Source organism: Heterocephalus glaber, unplaced genomic scaffold (genome assembly GCF_053883595.1).
Source record: "Heterocephalus glaber isolate CG9 unplaced genomic scaffold, H.glaber_assembly_v1.0 deba00000122, whole genome shotgun sequence".
NCBI lineage: Eukaryota > Metazoa > Chordata > Mammalia > Rodentia > Bathyergidae > Heterocephalus > Heterocephalus glaber.
In genome coordinates this window covers 52,796,414-52,805,944 of record NW_028258138.1, presented here as the reverse complement: position 1 = coordinate 52,805,944, position 9,531 = coordinate 52,796,414, and the positions used below count along the sequence as shown (strand labels likewise).

General features: G+C 34.2%; 1 pseudogene; it reads left to right on the top strand.

The window, feature by feature from the left end:
• The first annotated feature begins 8,832 nt into the window (after nucleotides 1-8,832).
• LOC101713377 (ADP-ribosylation factor-like protein 2-binding protein pseudogene) lies at nucleotides 8,833-9,267 on the top strand (annotated as a pseudogene).
• Nucleotides 9,268-9,531: the final 264 nt, after the last annotated feature.

Here is a 9,531-nt window from a genome sequence, read left to right as displayed (position 1 = left end):
ATGTTACAACTAAATATGGTGCTCTTGACAATGGAACTTGTTTGTAAATTGATGTGATTAAGCCATAAGCACCCATGTGTGCTGTATATATGCTTGTGTATATGCATATGATTGTGTACGTATATATGCACACATATGTATATTATTCAATGAGCATTACTAAACCTACTTCATGGTCAGTATCACTACAGTAATAGTGGGACCACATGTATGTGTATTCCCATCATTTAAAATAATGTATAAATTTTATTCCCAAATAGTAGGGTGATATTATCTTGGCATCATATTAAAAGAGGTCATTGGAAACAAACTATTAATTTCTAAGAATTCAATATTTCAGTGAACTTAACCAAATACAGTTGATCAGATTCAGAGATAGTGACAGCCATTACTTTGGAAATAAAATGATTCAGATATTTAGTCTTTTGAATTATTTTATTTTAATCATGTATATTAAAAGAATTTATTTTAAATATAAAATATTGTTTTTACTTTGTAGATGCTGTAATAAAATAGAAAAGATAAAGAGAATCTTTGCTTCTGCTTAATTTCCAATTGACATTCTACTTAGAACTTAGAATTATATAAATATACTATCATATACCAATCTTTTTCATGTTATAAAAAAGTAATAGAGTCTCATGATATTAGATGATTTACTAAAATTTCCTTTGATGAAATTTCAAAATATCATAGAAATTTAAAATTTTATGATATTTATTTATTTATTTATTTGCTTAAATACTTTTATTGGTACATTTTAGGCATGCAATACAGTTACATTTATCATTGGGTGCTTGTACCTGTACATGATGTATCTTGGTTCTTATTTTTTCCTGATTACTTGTGCTCCCTTCCCCACAGTCCACACTTTCCTATTTACAAAGACTTTGTTTCCATTTTTTACTTCTCTCAAAATTTTTCCTTTCCCGTCTTTCCTTTCACCTTCACCTTCCTCTTTGGTCCTTTTCTTCCTATTTCAAATTATCAAATTTCATTTTAATCCTTATTTACACTTTCAGTTTCTCACACTACAGAAACTATTCAGTATTTACACATGTGTGTCATATTTATTTCACTTCAGAGTATGGCCTCAATATACATGCATTTAGCTATAAACGTCTCTAGTTTCTCATTCTTTACGGCTGAGTAGTACTCCATTATATATAAAAAAATACCCACACCTTCTTTATCCAGTTTCCAGTTGATAGGCACTTGGGCTGTTTGCAAGCTTTAGCTATTACAAACTGTGCCATTATAAACATGGGTGCACATATATCACTGTGGTATGATTCTTTTAATTCTTTTGAGAAGATCCCCAGCTTGAGAATAGTTGGGTCAAATGGGACCTCTAACCTTAGTTTTTTGAGGTATCTCCATACTGATTTCTACAGTGGTTGAACCAGTCTGAACTCCCACCAACAATGGAGAAGGGTTCCTTTCTCCCCACACCACTGCCAGGATTTGATATTGGTTGATTTCTTGATAGCAGCCATTCTTTCTGGGGTGAGGTGAAATCTCAGTGTTGTTTTCATCTGCATTTCTCAAATGACCAGTGATGCTGAACATTTTTTCATATGTTTCTTTGCTGCTTTTACTTCTTTGTCTGAGAAATGTCTGTTCATTTCAGATGCCCATTTTTGAATTGGGTCTTTGAATTTAAGGGTTTGGTTTTTTTTCAGTTCCTTATATATTCTAGATAGTAGTCCTTTGTCTGAGGTACAGCTGCTAAAATTTTTTCCCCACATTGTTGGTTGTCTTTTAGCTCTGTTGGGGGTTTCTCTTGCAGCTTTTTAATAAGATGACATCCCAGTTGTTGATTCTTTGTGCTAGTTCCTGTGCTACTGAGGTTTTGTTCATAAAGTCTTTTCCTATGCCAATGTCTTCAAGAGTTCTACCTAACTTATCTTCCAGCAAGTTTAGTGTTTCTGTTTTAATATCTAGATCTTTAATCTACTTTGATCTTAGTTTAGTTCATGGTGATAGATACTGGTCTAGTTTTAATCTATGGCAGGTTGAAATCTGGTTTTTCCAAGACAATTTATTAAATAGGCTATCTTTCCGCTAATGATGGTGGTTGGCTCCTTTGTCAAAGATGAGCTGTCAGAGTATGTATAGAGTTGTTTCTGCATCTTCTAATCTATTCTACTGATCCTCGGGTCTATTTCTTTTCCAGTACCATGCTGTTTTTATCACAGTAGCTTTGTAGTATAGTTTCAAGTTGGGGATTGTGTTACTCCTTGCCATGTCTCTGTTGCCTAGAATTGCTTTTGCTATTCTAGGTTTCTTCTGATTCCAAATGAATTTTTGGATTTTTTTCTCTAGTTCTATGAAATATATTGTTGGAATTTCAATTGGCATTGCATTGAATCTATATAGTAGTTTGGGAAGTATGGCCGTTTTCACTATATTGGTTCTTCCTACTCAGGAACAAGGGATATCTTTCCATTTTCTTGCATCCTCTTCAATTTATTTTTTTCAGAGTGCTGTAGTTTTCAATATAGAGGTCTTTTGCTTCCTTTGTTAGATTGATTCCTAGATATTTCATTTTTCTTGGATGCTATTGTAAAAGGAATTGTTTCCCTAATTTCTCACTCAATGAGTCTGTTATTGGGGTACAAGAAGGCTATTGTTTTTTGAGTGTTGACCTTGTATATAGCTACTCTACTGAATCTGTCAATTAAGTATAGAAGTCTTTTGGTGGAGTTTTTTGGGTCTTCTATGTAAAGTATCATATCATCAGCAAATAATGACAGTTTAACTTCTTCCTTTCCTATCTTTATTACTTTTACTTCTTTTTCTTTTCTAATTGCTATGGCTAATATTTCCAGAACTATATTCAATAGGAGTGGTGATAGTGGACATCATTGTCTTATTCCTGATTTTAGCATGAACGTTTTCAGGTTTTGACCATTTAGTATGATGTTGGCTGTTGGTTTTTCATAAATAGCCTTAATCAGCTTGAGATAAAGACCTTCTCTTCCAATTGTCTGTAGAGTTTTTATCATGAAAATGTGTTGAATGCTTTTTCTGCATCTATTGAGATGATTGTATGGATTTTGTCCTTGGCTCTGTTAATATAGTGTGTTTCATTTATTGATTTACGTATGTTGAACCATCCTTACATCCCTGGGATAAATCCGACTTGGTCAGGGTGTATGATCTTCTTGATGACCCTCTGTTTTCTGTTAGCCAGTATCTTGTTGAGAATTTTTGCATCTATGTTCATTAGGGAGTTTGACCTGTAGTTCTCTTTTTTTTGGTTGCGTCTTTGCCTGATTTTGGAATCAAAGTAACACTTGCTTCCAGGAATGAATTTGGAAATATTGCTTTCCTTTCAGTTTCACTGATGAGTTTATAGAGTAATGGCAATAGTTCTTCTTTAAATGTCTTGTAGAATTCAGCAGTGAAGCCATCTGGACATGGGATTTTCTTTGTTGGTAAATTTTTTATTACATTTTCAATTTCATTCATTGTAATTGGAGTGTTTAGAATTTCTATATCTTCTTCATTTAACTTTGGCAATTCGTATGTATCTAGGAATCTGTCCGTTTCTTCTGTGTTTTCCATTTTATTAGAGGTCAGGTTTTTGTAGTAGTTATTGTTGATCCTCTGGATTTCTGCTGGATCTGTTGTGACTTTACCTTTTTTTAATCTTAATTGCATGGATTTGAGCCTTTTCTTTCCTTTTTCTCATTAGGTTGGCTAAATGTTTATCAATTTTATTTATTCTTTCAAAAAACCAACTCTTTGATTCATAGATTTTCTTGTATTGTTCTCTTAGTCTCCAATGCATTAGTTTCTGCCCTGATCTTTATAATTTCCTCCCTTGTATGAGCTTTGGGTTTGTCCTGCTCTTCTTTTTGTAGAAGCTTGAGGTTCAGCATCAGGTTGTTTAATTGGACTAGCTTGTTTTTCCTAATATGTGCATTCCCTGCCATGAATTTCCCTCATAGAACTGCTTTTATTGTGTCCCATAGATTCCTATATATGGTACTGGTGCTATCATTTACTTGTAGAAACTGTCTAATTTCTTCTGTGACCCATTGGTTGTTCAGGAAGATGTTATTCAATTTCCATGTGGTGAGGGGTTTTGAAGTTTCTTATGTTATTGATCTCTAATTTTATTGCACTACAGTCTGATAATATACAGGGGGTAACTTCAATTCTTTTGCATTTACTTAGACATGTCCTATGAGCTAGCATGTGGTCTATTTTGAAGAATGATCTGTGAAAAGCTGAAAAGAATGTATATTCTAAAAAATTTTTATGATATTTATATTTTACCAAAATACTATCTTAAGTAGTTTCTATTACCTCAGGAAAACAAACAATTGGAAATTGGGTTTCTTTATTGTAAAGAAAGTACCCTGTGTAAAATAAAGCAGTGTATTATCAAATTATTCTAAATAGAGAAGAGATATAGCCTAGAAAAATAAAAATAATTGAAAAGAACCAATGACAAACATTCTTTTCCTCTTGCATCTAATAAAATTAATTGAGACCAGATATATTTTTTGAACACATAGAGAAATAATATTGGCTGCCAAAATTTTGAACTCTCAAGAGAAAGTGTCAAAATGACAAAATTGTTCTATGTTTAGTATTTCCAATAATATACTAGCATATTTAAGTATAGCTAGAAGTAACTTTTAAGAAAAAATCATTTAATGATAGTCAAGACTCTTCATGGGGACGAATTTCACAAAATATGGAGTCACACTTCATTTTCTCTTCATTTTTCTTCATCCTCTCCCCTCTCTCTCTCTCTCTCCCTCTCTCACTGAATGTTTGAAAAATGAAAGTGGTGAAAATATTTTTTCTACTACTTTACAGAGAAACAAAAATAAACTATTACAAACAATATAATATCATTCCTATGTGTCTGAATACTCGTGATGCCTGGCCTTATATTTTTGTTGTTTTTTTTTGTTGTTGTTGTTATTGGGGATCAAACTTCGGGTCCTTGCACTTGCAGGGCAGGCAGTGGAACCACCGAGTTAAATCCCCGGCTCTGCCTAGCCTTATTTTAACAAGTGTAACTTGACTTGCACAAGTACAATTTAAAGATGAAGTGGAGTAGAATAAAATGTAAAACTAAAACATGATACCTCCCCAACCAGGACCAAAATTGAGAGGTAGAATGGTAAATATATATCATAAAGTATAAGGAATTAGGCAGCAGTGCTCACCTTGAAAATCTGAACTGATGGATTTAGGGAAGATCAAAACAAAAGGGAGTAATTTTCAAAAATGACCTATATGAACAGCAAGGAAGTGTGAAGCCTACACCATATAATATGTTACCTGCTTTATGTAAATTTTTACATTCTAAGTGGTGAATTTTCTGGCTTCTTTCATAAGTATATTATAGATAAGCAGCTGGATTATAAAATGTATTAGGATCACAAAGAAGAGCTAGAAATGAAGTTAATTTCACACAACACATTTAACATTATTTGAATTGTAATAAACTCTATTATTTTACCAAAAAAACCCATGTAAACCAAAGGAAATTTACTATAAATTCTAAAAATCTTTTGGCAAAACTCCGTAGTGCCAAAACATTTATAACCACAATACACTGTATTGAAAGATATAAGTAATTCTACACTTATGGAACTACACACCAAATTGATTTTGAATGACAAATATTTCAAATCACTTTCAACTTCATTCTTTCACTCTGCTTATTTTTCTACAAATATAATTTTAACATAGTTTTAATTTATGATAGATTCAGATGTCAATATTTTTAAATGTCTATAATCAATTAAAATATTTAATGTTGTAGAAAATATCTACCCACAAAATTTGAAATTTAAAGTTAATAGGCCAGGGATTTAGCTCAGTGGTTCCACCACCCACCTCACAAGTGGAACGACCAGAGTTTGGTACCCAGCACTAAAAATAAATAAATAAAAATAAATACACTTAATAGAATGTATTACATACATTAGGGTTAAAAACCTTTGACTTTTTCTGGTTCATTTAAAAAATAATTATACCCTTACTCTGACACAAATTTTCCATGATTATGACAAAGAAACAAAATTTAACAAGATCAGATCAGAAATTATAAATAAAATGCCTAAATGATGTATAAAAATAGCATAGAAGATGGTACAGTGGTCAGCAATTTCATGAGAAAAAGTCTGTGTTCAGGCTATTATCCATGTCAATTGAAAAATGATCTTAAAATATATATACACATATATGTATGCATGTATATATTATTGTATTTGATCTTGAAACAATTTTTCCAATCCCTACATATCAATGTCATTGATACCTAGTACCACTGGTAAATTCTCAGGCCTCATCTTATCAGACCTCTAACCATACAGGGATAGTTAGTCCTACTCCTTCTTGAATTTCTACATTTGACTCCTGTTCCATTGCACTGTACTTCTATGTCTTGAAGTTCCCTGTCTGATGCTTTTCAGTGTCCAGTGGTAGTTTTTCTTATTATTCATTCCTCCAAATATAGTTCAGCAGTGTTCATTCTCAGCTTTCTTCTCTTATTTACATCACTTATTTGGTGATTTCATGCATTTTTCAATGTTAAATGGATTCTGCCTGATTTAAATAAAACTTTCTACAAACAAACAAATGTTCACCATAAAACTTTTCTTAAGTAGATTAAGATTTCTCTCTCTTATTAAAAAAGTAAAGTTCCAAAGCAGCCAGTTTAGAGAAAGTGTGGAAGCATATATACGACACATGCTTTAAGAAAAACTTTTTCCATCACAAGTCACAGTTTAGCAGCTCACTTGTCCCATGTTCCATTGGAGAGAAGACATATAGGGAAGAAAATCACTATATGTAAACTTCCTGGCTACACGAACTCAAGCTTTTCCTCAGAAGTCTCATTAAAAATATTTAATTGATAGCCACAATCTACGAAAGAGGTTAAATATTTTTTAATATGGAAACATTATTCTCAATACTAAGAGGATTCTATGAACAAGATAGAATTATAACATGGATATCCCATCTGAACACTAGATACTGGGTATGTCATACCATAAAATTTAGATGTCGGTATAGGCTTCCAACTTGAATTTGCCTCATACCACCCAACGTCCCACTGAATAACTCAATTTTGATGCCCAATGAGTATTTTATTCAAACTTAGACAAATTAAAAACTTAAGTTACACCCACATACCTGTTCTTATTTTTTTTTAATCTTTTACCCACTTAAACCTTAAACTTCCAGTTGACAGTTTTCTTTGAGTACATGCTACATGCAATCCAAAAGCCAATCATTCCTACCTTTCATTTGAATCCACCACTTGAATCTAACAACCTGTAGCACCACTAGCACTTTTACCTCTCACCCAGACTTCCATTTTTGTCTAGTGTCACTTATTATATATTAACAAATAAATTGGATTGTGCCATCCCCTGCCTAAAAATTTTAACAGAAGCCTATCAAACATAGAATAAAACTAAATATTTGTCATGATTTACCTCTGCAGTCTACTGGTAGGAACTTTTCTGACAATATCTTCACCTTTAACCCCTTCTCAATCCCAAACTACATGCACTCTAACCACAGTGCCCTCTTTGCTCTATTTCAAGCATGCAAATTTTGTCCCTTCCTCAAGGACTTTTACTTTACTTTCCTCTGAAGGAAATATTCTTTCCTCAAATATTCACAGAGATCCTTTAGGCTCACCATCAGAAAGGCCTTTGTTGGCTGCATTCTCTAAAATAAAATGCTGTCCTCTTCATGATCATTCAAACGGAGACTTTCACGCATCATGCTGTCACTTACTGACCAATTTTAATTTTCCTCATAGATTTACTATTATTTTGCCTTTGATAGAAAAGCATTGAATAATTTTAGTCAGGGGGTGACATAACTAAAATTTGCTATATTGTCAATTTAAATGTTACTAATATATTATTTATTATACTCTTTTGGATTATTCTGAAAGATTAAAGATTTTTTTTTTACTAAATGCTTCCTTTCTATCTTAAAGAGTTTTAGGTATATAATAGAAATTTCACTTACTTGCCACAAACCTGATTTTCCTTATGTTAACATCAAAGAATCCCAATTTTAAGGTAATTTCACTATTTCCAATTGTGACTCCTGTGGAGAATCAAGGAAGGGTTCTAAGCAGGAGTGTCATGTTTGAACAAACGTTTTTAAAGCATTATGTTTAAGGAAGAGAACTGTAGTGTCATTTAACTACCTATGGAGAGATCAAAAAGATTTTTCTATAGTTATATGTTTTGGATTATATGTGTGAGGTTATTCAACCTCAAGTAAGGATGGTGATAGAGTGGGAAAACGTGAAGAAATTACAACTGAATGTAGAGATGCATTGGATATGCAACCCAAGAAAGTGGACTCAAAGATAGTAAAAACAGATAAGTCTGCATTGATTAAGTACTACTGATTGGTAGCACATATAGTTAGAAATGTGATATACACAGTGTTTAACCAAAATACCGTTCAGTGGTCGCTGCGCATTTGTGTCATACTTGAAATAGAATGAATAAATGAATTATGGGGAAATTCCAAGATTGAATGAATACTGTTTGGCTATCAGGGAAACTGAGATTTCTAACCTATTCATTGTGCATACAAGAAAAAATGGGGGCGGTGCGCGGAGTGGCCTGGCTTGCCAAGGGCGCTTGAGATGGGCTCGCACAGAGGTGCTGAGCCGGCTGGGCGGTGAGGCCTTCCCAAGCAGGACGGCTCCCGGGCCCTTGATTTAGGTGCAGGCGCTGCGAAGTAGTCCGATCCTAAGAGGCCAAGGAACCCTCGCCTGCGTGGGTAGATGCGGTTAGAGCTGCTCTGCTGCCTCTGCTGGAGAATTTGATGCTGTGGTTGAATATTTAGAGGACATTATCATGGATGATGAGTTCCAGTTACTACAGAGAAATTTCATGGACAAGTGCTAGCAGGAGTCTGAAGACACGGAGGAGAATAAACTCACCTACACACCCATATTTAATGAATATATTTCTCTAGTGGAAAAGTACATTGAGGAGCAGCTGGTGGAGCAGATCCTGAGGTTCAGCGTGGCAACCTTCGCAACAACGTCACAGCACCATAAAGATGAAGTGGCTGGTGACATCTTTGACATTCTGCTCACATTTACAGGTTTTCTGGCTTTTAAAGAAATGTTTCTGGACCACAGAACAGAAAAAGGAAGGCCGAGGGCTGGATTTAAGCAGTGGCTTGGTAGAGACATCGCTGTGCAAATCATCTACAATGCCAGCTTCCCAGAACAATCTTCGACACTAGGTAATGAATGGGGTCATTCTGAATGTGACCAGCTAAGAGGCTCACAGAGACTTCAGCTGATGACAGAAGAGTGCATCTTGGAAAGACTGACTGTTCTGCAGCCCTTCATTCAGGTTAAGTATCCATGGGTCAAAAACATGACCTGGTCTTCCTAGCTCAGTTTCTCCTGAGTCACTTTTCTGTATTCAGTAACCCCAATGCTCCTCCCCTGTGGACATCTTGCTCCTGGGCTTCTGAGTCAGGCTCTGCAGCAACCCCACTCCA